At 30.4% G+C, this 12,526-nt stretch overlaps 1 long non-coding RNA gene across 1 annotated transcript in view; it reads right to left on the reverse strand.

Moving 5' to 3' along the window:
- The window catches only part of LOC138323209 (uncharacterized), a 42,699-nt gene extending 30,568 nt beyond the window's left edge, over positions 1–12,131 (reverse strand). The window contains exons 1-2 of the long non-coding RNA XR_011208532.1: positions 11,823–12,131; positions 3,483–3,567 (exon numbers count right to left, since the gene is read on the reverse strand). This is a non-coding gene — a long non-coding RNA (uncharacterized lncRNA). The remainder of the gene's footprint in view (positions 1–3,482; positions 3,568–11,822) is intronic.
- Between the last annotated feature and the right edge of the window lie 395 nt (positions 12,132–12,526).

Raw genomic sequence — 12,526 nt, forward strand, 5'->3', positions numbered from 1 at the left:
TGAATAGAATGTACCTCGTTGTGGAAGCTATTACCACACAAAAAGATGAGTCATTTGAAGCATTCTGAAATCTGTTTTTTTATAGACTAAAAAGGAACGATTTTAAACACATGTTGGAATATGGTATAGTTTTGAAATTAAGAGATTAATCAAATACATATTCGATACCAATTATCGACTTACTATAGACTCTTTTCATGAGAATGAAATTACATTTGTAAATTGTAAAGTTGTTTTCCTCATTTCTATTTCAGCTTCAATTTGAAAAAAACTCTTCCGATCGCTTTTACTCATTTGATTTTCTCAAAATTTTTCAGTTATTTTCAAATGGTATTCTTGAGCAGAAGACTATAAAGTAAATAAATGTAGATGTGCATTACTATGGTTTAAAGTTTTCCAAAGGGTCATAATTATGCATGATGTTTAAAAATTTGTTTTCAGTATAGAAGATATATCTGATGTATATTGCATATTCAAGTAGAAATAATTTTCATATAACTTTCATATTCCTTCGGGTGGGTTCCTTTTTCCGCCAGTAACTTTTTCTACATAAAACGCACATTATTTTAATGTATTTCACATTAGAATAATTTATTCATCGCATAAAAAGAAGTTTAAAAGTCATAGTCAAACCTTGAAAATGGAGGAGGCAATTTAAGTCACAGTGTGAATATTCAAAGTCCGCCATTGAAGTTCACGTTTTGAACCGTGACGTATCAAGTGACTAAACTGAGCGCAAACAGCGAGAGTTCCTCTTTGGGTGCGTTCTCCGGATAATTTGTGTATTCAGTCTGGAGAATTTATGTATCTTTATTGGCAAAATATAAAGCATTTTTGAAAATAAAAGATTAACATGAATTTAAAGATTAATAAAATTACAAACTCAACCTTGAAAACAGCGTTAAAGAATTCTAAAAATGAATTATAATTTATGTTCATAGTCGACATTATCAGCTGCTTCTTTGAAGTTGATATTTTTATGTCAAAATGCATTGCAGGTCATAATATTTTTTGACTTAAGAGCGTCGAGTCTAGGTATTGACATTGTTGGGATTGAGTGTTCAGGAACACTGGACACCTCTCGATGATATTATCACTACGAGGAGTTTATATGATATTAAATCGGTAAGAAAAAATATTTTATTTAGGAAAAGCCATTGGTTTTTACACCATTTCAAAATGGATATTTTATTGCTTGGATGATTTATTAATGCTAGGAAGTTGTCATATTTGATTTATATCATTCCAAAGAAACGTTTTGAAATATTTATGTTTATATGACATAGAATACTAAAACATACTATGATTTTAAAATTAAATCTCTCCCTTTTCTATAAAGTTTCCCATATTTGCATAATAACAGAAAAAAGAAAAATGTGTTTATATTGCCATACAATTCTTGAATTTATTGTTTGTTTTCAAGTGTTAGTTTAAAAATATTCAGACATGCATTTTTAGGATAATTGTAGCTATAAGAGTGTCTAATAACATCGATTGTTATATACAATAGGCAGCTGTTGTGGACACAAACAAAACATTATATATTGACTTTTCAAATTTACTTCATTTACGAACTATGTATTCATATGATATATTAACGATTATGTATTACCTCCTATTCAAGTAGTAATTTGTATAGCTAGCATGATAATCTATGTCCCTGGGACGTGTGGGACAAACTCGAACAAACAGTTTGTTACACTCATCCGCCATGACACCCGGCAGAGCACGTGACTCTAGGTGCTGTCTGTTACCCCCGAAACAGATGTCTCGGGTAAGAATAAACAATATAATACAAACAACTTCAAAAGTCTTGCAGGATACCAACAAGGCATCTGTTTGAACGTTGCCCCTGGGTGTTGTGGCGACCTACTGCACGAAATGTTTGAAAGGATAATTTTTCAGTGTCGTTCAACTTGACTTCTAAATAATGTTAATACATAGACTTAAAACGCTTGTTAGTTCTCTTTGCAGGTGTTAGCGAATTGATAATTGATAGTTGCAGATTTGCGACCGTGTTCAAAGCAGGTTAATGAAAAGGACAAAAACTATCTCCTTTCTATCGTAGTGAGGTTAACATCTTACTTGATAAAACACTATAAATTGTACGCTTGTGTGGATGCTAAAGGTAAAATCTAAAAAAAATATAAAGCATTGCTTTGATTGATTCATTATTTAATCATTAAAACCACGGGTACTATTACTGTTTTCAAAGCAAAGATGGAATCTTATAAGTAATAATTTTAGCTCTGATGTTACAGCATATACATGTATGTGAATTTATAATGCAGTGTTTTTGCTGTTTTTAGTTTTCAAACTAAAGTTAATAAATAATGTAAAATTATGGCCCTCTGTGTAGGGATACATCTAGAATTGTCTCCTAGGGAAGGAAGACATTCAAGATGTATCCCGACACATAGAGGCACAATTATTTTATTGTACTGAACAAAATAAAGATAAATACATAAATTTGTAATATTAAATATCAACAAGATATCTAAATCTCTGGTTAAAGAACTCATAAAGATTTTTTTCAATAACGTTACTTAATTCGTCGGACTGCAAAAAATAAACAAAAGGGTTGCCGTTGTCGGATGACGTTGCAGATGACGTTCACTTCTGGTCACGTGCGGAGCTTCCAAGGGGTTATTTTCCTGGGGTTATTTCCCTTGCCTCCCAATTCCGGGGAGATATCTAACTTATTCAATGTCAGGTGATCAATTTTAATCCAATCAGAACATTCTAAATGAAAGTCAGGTGTAACAATAGTTTTAATCCTATTTATTTCAATCGCATACCAATGATATTGCAGGAAAATGTAGAAAAATTAGTGTTACACTGTTTGACTTTAAACCATATCTATTAAATTGAATTTTTGAAATTTCTTTGAAATGTGTATTTTATTGGATTATCAAATATATCAATGTATTTCTACATTAAATATGTAAACTAGTAATAGTTGTATAAATGATATATCCTACATCCATATGTATCTCTACTTATTCCCTGTAGCGTGTATGTCTGTTCTCCAGTCAGCCGTAGTGTCCCGGTTACTGACTTGGAGCGCAAGCCTTGTGTTCTTTGATGTCAATTTTGTAAAAATCGTCATGCTTGATTGGTCGTGTTTTAGAGATGCCAACTTTGATTTTGGTTTTTAGAAATGTTTACTATAATATGATAAATAGGTTTGGACTCGTTCAATTGAGTATGTAAAGCTGTATTTCAGTTAACAAAATGACTTATTTATTAACAAATATGCGAGATTCGGAGACATATTGCTTCCTGTAATATGCCAGTTTGGAAATACGGAATCAATAGCTCAGTTTTCATGATCCAATAGTTATCATTAATTGTTTTAACTCAAATGAAACAACTTCTGTATTTATCTCAATTATAAAATACTAATGTATTTTTTGTGTTGAATATTTATTTTATTTTTGTTATAACAAAAGAAACGGTTACCGAAAAGTAAATCTGTGTACCTTTCTCCAGTAGTGTCCTCTTTTCGCATGATGTATGCAGACTTTGATGTACCAAGTAGATATAACTACTTCATTCATAATTTACCTGAAAAGATATAACAAATACAACTAAAACTACGTATACCTGATACCCAATTACGATTACTACTGCTTAGAATTATCATGTTTTCATTGGGAATTTTCATAAAAAGGGAATATTCAACGAAAAAAATATATATTCATATATATATGGTTAGTTGAGAATGAGTTAATTTCCATAAAATGAACAGATGTCGTGTTTGTCATTGATATGATAATTATTCTGTAATTTTTACTTTTATCAATAGATTACCCCTTCTTATATATATATCAGATATTCTTTCTATGTACACTAATGCAGTGTATACATACATGTTTCAGTAGTGTCATTACCATTACTTATACCTGAATACAAAGGATGTGTAAATTATACGCACATATTTTGTAAGAAAATGTCAAGAACACTTGCACTTCCCAAACATAACAAACACTTGCAAACCTCCATTGTGAGCTGAGAGTTTGCCTACTCAGCATTCTCCTAGCTTTATTGTAATCGAGATGTAGTGAAATAATGGTGTTTTAAGAATCAACACACCATCATTTCCCCGTTTTTATTGTGTGGGTGAATTAGAACAAATCCTTTCCATTCTCATCATGGTTCACTAACTCCCCGACCCATTGGTAAGCCACAACAACTTAGGACTAACAGAGAAGGCACACATAAAGCAAGAGGGAAGCCATAGCATGATCGTTTCACAAGTATCTTGTAAAGTGAAATCTGATATATGTACCGACCTATAATGAATGTCTTGTGACCACGTGACAGAATATTTACATTCTGTGAGGTCCCAAGCTACTACATTTTGCGAATTCTGCAAGAAATGAAACATGATATTTTAATGTATTTCAAGGTTTCATCTATGGTCGATTAGAAAAAGGAGGAAGTTACCTCATAAAAGAATGGAGGTTTAAATCAAAGATATTTAATACAAAGCAACTATCAAGCATCAACTGTTTATACGGCGCTGTGATCATTTCTGTATTGATAAACAAATACCAATATTTATCCTCCAAAGAAACAAACATTCAGCATTTTGACTTTTTTTCTAATAAGCCATTGTTTACTTTTAATGTTATTATTTTATGCCTATGAATATTTTAATGCATATGTAAGAGTAAATAATCGCAAATACTGAACTCAACCACAGAAAATACGTTTATGTATTATCAGTTAAGTTCAAAGATATCCAATTTCATGAAAAAACATATACCTACATTTATTCGACTTCTGTGTTTAAAATCAGATTAAACTGTTAGAAAAAAACTTCGATATCTATCTTGACGCAATCAAGTGTGAGTGTGGCAATATCGTAATATATTTCTACATTTACTTCAGTTCACTTGACATAAGCAAAATGTTTTTGTAGACAAAATTCAATCTAACATCATTTTCTTAAAATAAGTAAATAATTTAAAAACCGAAGTCCCTGGAGGAATTCTGATGAAATGAGTAGATAGTAGAGAAAGCTAGCCAAAGGCACCTTTCCCTGAATCCGTGTCAAAGAAACTCATGTATACAGGGATTAAACCATCAAATGAGAAGAAAAATGTTCCAACCATTTTGCATTGACTCGCAAATCCCTATTACAATTATTTACATAACAAGCTTACTATGACGAACGCTGATTGGATAAATATATCCCATTTGGCAAGTACGTACCCATTTATTTGGTGTCAAGATATATGTAATGACCCACACGTCAAGATCTGGAAAAAAGACTTAAGGGGTCGGAACCAAAACCAAAAACATTCGCCATCGGATTAATCCTATTGTAAAATATTTGTTAATGTTTTATTAGACTAGTAAATTCCAAACTTTTATGTAAATAATTTTTATAAGATTTGTTTTTGATCCATTTTACTACCATGTTAATCCAATTTATGGTTTTATAAGCCAACTTTGTAAAATTGTTAAATCTTTAGATTGAGTTATACATTTTTACAATCTTATAACAAGTTTGTTTTATTTATCTAAGTTTAATTCTAAGAAGAGTCAGAACTTAGATTGGATTTTGTTTGTTTATGTTCCCCCAAAGTTAGAACAAAATTGTGAAGCCAATCAAAGTGATTTGATTAAAGTGTTTGGAAGCAGAAAATGGAAGGAAATTTCAATATTATGATATGTGTTTATGCGATTTGAACATGTTTCAAAATGTACAGACAAGTTAAATATAACGCCTTAAAAGAATAAAAAAAAACTATTCAAATTTTTCAACAAAAAGGCAACTATTTCAGTGAAAAATTTATATAAAAGACGATTAAATAAAGTTAAATAGAGCATATGGATTCGAAAACATCAAACAAGATATTCCATTTTCAATAATGAATAATTCAGTTTAAATATCAAATTCAAATATTGATGTATCACGTAGATGATTTTTAATAAAACACAAGAATATGCGTCATTTCACAAGAATGATATTTTCTCAATTGGGTAAAAGAAAAATTTAAAACTTATCCAGAATAGGTCATTCTAAGTTTAGGAAATCTGATTTCTTTTATTGAAAACCAAAACGTATCAGTATTTAAAGAGATTCGTATCGAATTACAAGTGCGTACAAGAAATTTGATATGAATGAATAAGAAATTTGATATAAATAAAAACTGGTATTTGAAAGGTCGCCGGAAGAAGATTTTAGAATAGATTATATTGAATAAAACACGTTTATTTTTTCCCTAAAACATCATTCAACATTTCAGATCTCAACATTTTCGTACGATCTTAACTTTTCTATCCTAGAAGTAATATTATATTATCGCTTTTACAATGCTTAAGTATATCCAAAGCTGGTCTGTGATGGATCTAGTATATACAATATAATCTTAAATATGTTTTTTCTCTTTCCAGTGACGGAAAGAAATGTTAATGTGTGGTATGTTTGGCCTCTAGGATGACCATTCCCTGAAGGAACTGCTACACCAGGATGACATAGCTATCCGGAAAATTTCAGTGTGTGTGTTCAGTGAATCGAAATACAAACGCAGAAATCTCGATCATAACGTGTACAATTTCCAGTAGAGTAATTGACGAAACGTATACACAGATGACCATGGACGAAAATATGTCTGAAATTATACTGAAATTCACGTCAAGTAAGTTTACTGTCGAACTTCTTTTTAATTGACTAACATACTTTGTTTTTGTATATTTTATTCAATATGCAAAGGTTATGCTATGAATTATTCATTTAAATCTGGTGTAATTATCATTATTTTATTTTGCCTTAAAGTTATATGTGCCGTATTTTTCATACTCACGAATCAAGATGAGCTTTTAATATGTTATTCAGCACCAAAAATTACCAACTTTTTGAAAATTACAGTGCTTTCAATGCGTATGTTTTGATTTTAAAATTGGCAGTACTGTCAAAAATCATTTAGTTACATCAATAGTGAAATGAAATGAGTACATACGGTCAGACCATGAAGCCAAATTGTGGTCTACAATTTCATTACACATTTTTACAATGTTTTTAGTAATTGTAAAGTGACTTCTGCAGGTATGTTTTCATTTAAACATATTTAAGGCATAAAAACAACAATTTTACAGTACAAAATTTCTGTGTTATAACTAACGTTTATAAGTCATCTGAAGCCATTTGAATGATTTTTACAGCTTTATCCATCAAACCTTATGGTTTTTAATAAATTAATGATGAAAAAATAGCATGTCAAAATTATCGCCCAGTTACGGCACATATAACTTTAAGTTGAATTATTTATTATGAATATTTATTTTCTTTAATCATGTAAATTACTTTTTCCAGATTAGTTACTATTGCTCTTCAATTGTCAAAAAGACTTAAGTTCTACATTTTATTTGTATAAAGTGTGTCAAGTTAATAAACTAACGATTGAAAACAAACAATCACAGCGGGAGGGGGCTTAACATCTAATAATCCAGGATCAGTTGTGAAAGATGGGGAGAAACGGGACGAGATGTCTCGAGGGACATCTTCGGCAGCTGAACCTGTTAGCATTTCGGAAGTCCTCTGGGTCATTCGATTGGATATTATCATAGTTATGCGAATTCAATAAATCAATTTAAGTGTAAAATAATTAAATATTAACTGTCCCGTTCAAGTGAACTGTTGACAATTCAATAAAATAGAGATTTATATGCATTGTTTTATGTGTAGATAAAAATATCAAGGTAATTGAGTAATCCAATGAAATATGCTGGTGGCGAAATATGAAATATACCGTTAGTATTATAAAAATGTCGAGGATTGGGCAGGGCGTGATTTGGTGTGTAAAGAGGATTTATAACACATGCAGACACACGGTTTACCGTGTTGTAACATGACAGCAATAAAACATTAAAAGGTCATAAAATATCTCTATAAATAAAAAGAAATGCAAGATTTATGTATAATCGATAACAAGAGCTGGAAATTATAAAGAAATAAAAACAGCATAAATTGACCGTAATTGTAAATTTAAATGTATCTGTTAGATACATTTTAGGGCAAAATATCATTATTATCCTTTCAGCTATCTTCGAAAAAAATGCCATTTTTGTAAAAAAAAAATGTATTATCATCTAAACCATACTAAGTGCTTAAGTAATTTTTAAACGATGTAAAATGACAAAAAGATATGGTTTATCATTTTCGCACATCTAAAGAACACTACATTTAACCGTTTGTAACTTTTATTAATTATTCATAAATTAGCATAAAATTGATTTTGTCAGCACGTAAACATTTGCGGAAAAATATAACAAAATATTGATCAAACAGGTATTGTTATTATACAAATCAATGTTGTTTTGAAATAATGAAATGATTGATAAAATAATAAAATTGTATTGTACACAAAAAGCTACTGTGACAGGTGACGCATTCAATGATATATTTGGTTCAAATTGAATTTGTTTGAGGTAAAATAAACACATCTCATAAAAATATAATTCAGGTAAAGAAATAACAATAAAACCCTTCGTATCATTATTTATTTATTATTATTTTTCCTCTGTTAATTTTGTATATAACTGGCTATTTTTTATTTTGATATGTACACTTCTAGATTAATTTACATAAATCATATATATTTTTAGCTAAAAAAACAACAATACTAAAATATAAGTTTGCCATAATAGAAAGTAAATTTTATGTTTATTATTTTGGATATCCAATATGGATAATATTTGCATTATTATTCTGTACGTTATATGTTTATCTAAATACTATGATTAAAACATTTTATTGTTATACAAGTAGATACATTAGTTTTCAAGTTTACAGTAAATAAGTTTCAAAAAAAATATTTCGGTGCAAAATTCAGAACCAAAATTTTACAAAAAAATAATGATTGATTTTATGTTGACCTGACTGTGTTTATTTGGTGGTGTTTTCATTTTTTTTAATCATTTTTTCGAATCTTTTATGAAACAAACTGGCGAATATGCAAGCGTCATTCAGAAAAAATAAAGAACGTTTTTGTACTTTAAGCTTTCCCGAATCTTCATCACATGACACTGCTTAATAGGTCAATCATTCTGGTGTGTTTCATTTCTCAATTTGTAAAATTTGGCTATTTTTCCTCTTGATGGAAATCGTAATTAAAATGTGAATTTGGCTTAGTTATCTCTCTAAATAAGTCATTATACAGACATCGATTTTCCTCGACAATAAATAGATGATATCGATTTAGCATTATACTGTTTAAGCAAATAATTCCGACCATAACATGATTTTTCCGCAATTGAAAATAAATTCGACTTAATATTTACGCTCTATATTTTTTCTTTCGTGAATTGTGTTCAAATATTAAAGCATTATAGAATTCATTGGTAAATATCAATTACTTTGCAAAATATATAAATGTGTAGAATAAAATCAAGAAAATCACACATAATACACACAAAAGAACGGGAGAAGTAAACAATGTCAAATGTACTATTCATTAACTGTAGTGCGAAAAGTTGAGTTTTAAAAGAAAGCCTTGACACACAGATCCATAACGAAGGGTGCCGCTAGAAATAACAAAATCACTTTTCCGTAAAAGAAAAAAGTCAGCTTTATTATTTTCGGTAATAACAAATAAAGGAAGTTGTACGATTTTCTGACGGTCATTTTCAGGTAATTGCATACCGGTAAAAACAAGCTAATTAGTATTTACATGCGCTGAGAAATTAATAATTTCTGGATGAATTAATTCATTGTTGCATTACGGTTTTACAAATGTTTGATGTTTAGCTTATAGGTTTTTTTATAGATAATTCTGCCTATTTAGCCTAAAATAAGAGGTAATTTTGCCAAGTTAAGTCATTCTTATAATATATGTTGCTTTGCCGCACATGTTGAAACGTTCATTTTCATAAATAATTACCCATTTTAATCCCGTGACTAATTATTTATGTATTTATCATAAAGTAGTTTTCGCCAGTAAAATCACTATTTTTACTTCAGATAATACATAACAATCCACCAATAGTAATAAATTTAAGTAGATGGATTATCAAGAAAAACATTTGTCAATGAAGAAATATTTTGCTTAAAGTTAGAGCTCTATTTTTAGCTGTTTTCATTTTTAAAAAAAATAACAATATCATTACCTTAACATGATTTTCTTTTTGTGTGAATGTTAATACTTGCAAAATTATATATATCATAATGTCTATTTTTCCTTGTTTGTAAAAATATAAAACATATGTTATAACATAAATATTGGTATATGGATATGTTTAATGAGCGTTTGACTGATGTTTTCGTTGAAACAAATATAAAAGAATATAGAAAAAATAAACAAAACAAACATAAATTATGGAATAGATAGCATAGCATGATAACAGGTAAAAAATAAAAAATAAATACCTTTTTAAAATGGAATTTACGAAAACCTTGATAACACGTACAGGTAAGCAGTAATTTCCAATGGTCCTGGGATTTCACTATTAATCACAAGTGTCGCTTATAATCTTGATAGATGTCTTATAAGAAAATATATTGGTTAATACTCTCCTCCTTGAGACTTAATATTTTTGAAATTATTGAACACAAGGTCAAGTAACCTACACGAAAACATTCTAAGGTCAGAGTAATTCGCCCGGGCCGCCGTCCTAATTGCAATCGAGATGACCGGCGGTCTTGCTGGTGTTGTTTTCGCTGTCTGGGACTCGCGTTAGGTCATCCTTGGGGCGATTTTAACACGTGTCCCAAGCACGTATATAAACCAAAACATGAGACATATGTAAAATTATATTTGTACATTTTTATATAAAGCAACATTAATTTTCGCATGGAAATTAGAACCAAAAAAAAATCAATGAAAACAATAATTTATGCTAGCAATAAATCCTATAGTTATTATTGTAAAACAAGTTATTTTAGACGTTTTCATAACCTAAAAAAATGAATATAACGATTTCTGGAAATTCAATATTTTTTTGAGTATACCATAATATAAAGTCCAACAATAAACTTTACCACAATTTACCGTGGTCCAAGATGGCGTCGCTATTTATGTTCGATTTTTAGTAGGACCGCTTATGAATTCTGGAGGAAATATCACAAAATATTTACAATATCTTAAAAATCTAAGACGACAAATTGTTTGTAATAAAACTACCGGATCAATTGAAGTCATAAAAAATCACTTCATTTCTGCAGTGGCTGGAAATTCGTTCGTTTTGAAATCGTACACCTGTTTGCGCCAGTGATATGTGTGGATGTCCGTTGAATACAAGATGGCGACAAGGGGGTTCAAAAGGGATTTTCGCAATGCGAGAAGGAAAAGAAAATCTGGCTAAAAGGTAGGTGCATATTATTTGTAATTTATTTCTTGCGCGTAAAATTTTTCAATTTAATTATTTGGCGATACCCACGGTTATCAATTTGATTAACCAGCATGAATATTCAACGGATAAATTTATTTCTGTTAGGAATAATCGATAGTCTGTATAATGAGTCTACACATATTTTTTGCTTCGGGTTGCCAAATTTCCAATAAATTCACATTATTTTCATTACACTTTCAAAAATTTGATTGTAAAAATTGTTCCTGTGGAACGATGAAATTATTTGAATTTTTTTTTGCAACTGAAAAATCGTTGATGTTGTTAAATATAAGAGGAGCAGAAAATCCCGGTGTTCCTCTTAATCCGTCTCAATACACATAATTATGAACACTCGACTGAGAAAACGCTATATAACGAAATAAGGTTTGAAAGTGAAGCTTAATAACTCTTTTTATCAAGAAAAAAATGTAAAAGCATCGGAAATGAACACATATGCACACATATGTTGAATGTTGACTCACCTTGAAATCCCGACATCGTGGATGTTGTTTATTTTCTAGTTTAGTAAACAAAGTCATCTATTCGAATACATCACCAATACACGTACTCAAGTCTAAAATTTCCAGGAGAAATTATCGTTAGAGTATATATACGTCCATTACCGCACATCCCCGATACGGGGTTGACCAGTGACGGTACAAAACTGGTCAGAAAGTCGTCTTAGTTGTTACAAAGAAGAACAGGGGATTCAAAATGGCGACGCGACTTAAGCCATGTCTCAGCTTCCAGCTCGCTCGTAGATTGAGATAGAAGAAATTTCGTAAAGACGAACAAAAACTTATGGCTAAATGGCTTTATTTCAATTAACGTTGGATACGTGTCTCGGTATGGGCGCTGGTGTTGACCCTTCGCCTAACAGTAAGACTGGGGAATCACTGGCGAGGTACCATTGGGTCGTTATAAGCCGGGGATAAATGAATTAGACAACTTCATTGGGAAACTTAAACCGGTGGGGATATCTATTCAATCACAGTGGATAATATACTGGGATTTGCTTTGTCGCGAAACTCGTGAAAAATATACGCGGGGTGCAGAAAGTATAGCCAGACGAACGCAGTGCAATTTAGCCGTCTGCGGTATTTGTCGATATCAAAAAGGTGTTAATATGATTTGTTTAGGGAATTTTACCTGTGTTTTTTATTGTACGAGGTAGATCGACAGGTGG

The sequence above is a fragment of the Argopecten irradians genome, chromosome 5 (assembly GCF_041381155.1).
Source record: "Argopecten irradians isolate NY chromosome 5, Ai_NY, whole genome shotgun sequence".
NCBI lineage: Eukaryota > Metazoa > Mollusca > Bivalvia > Pectinida > Pectinidae > Argopecten > Argopecten irradians.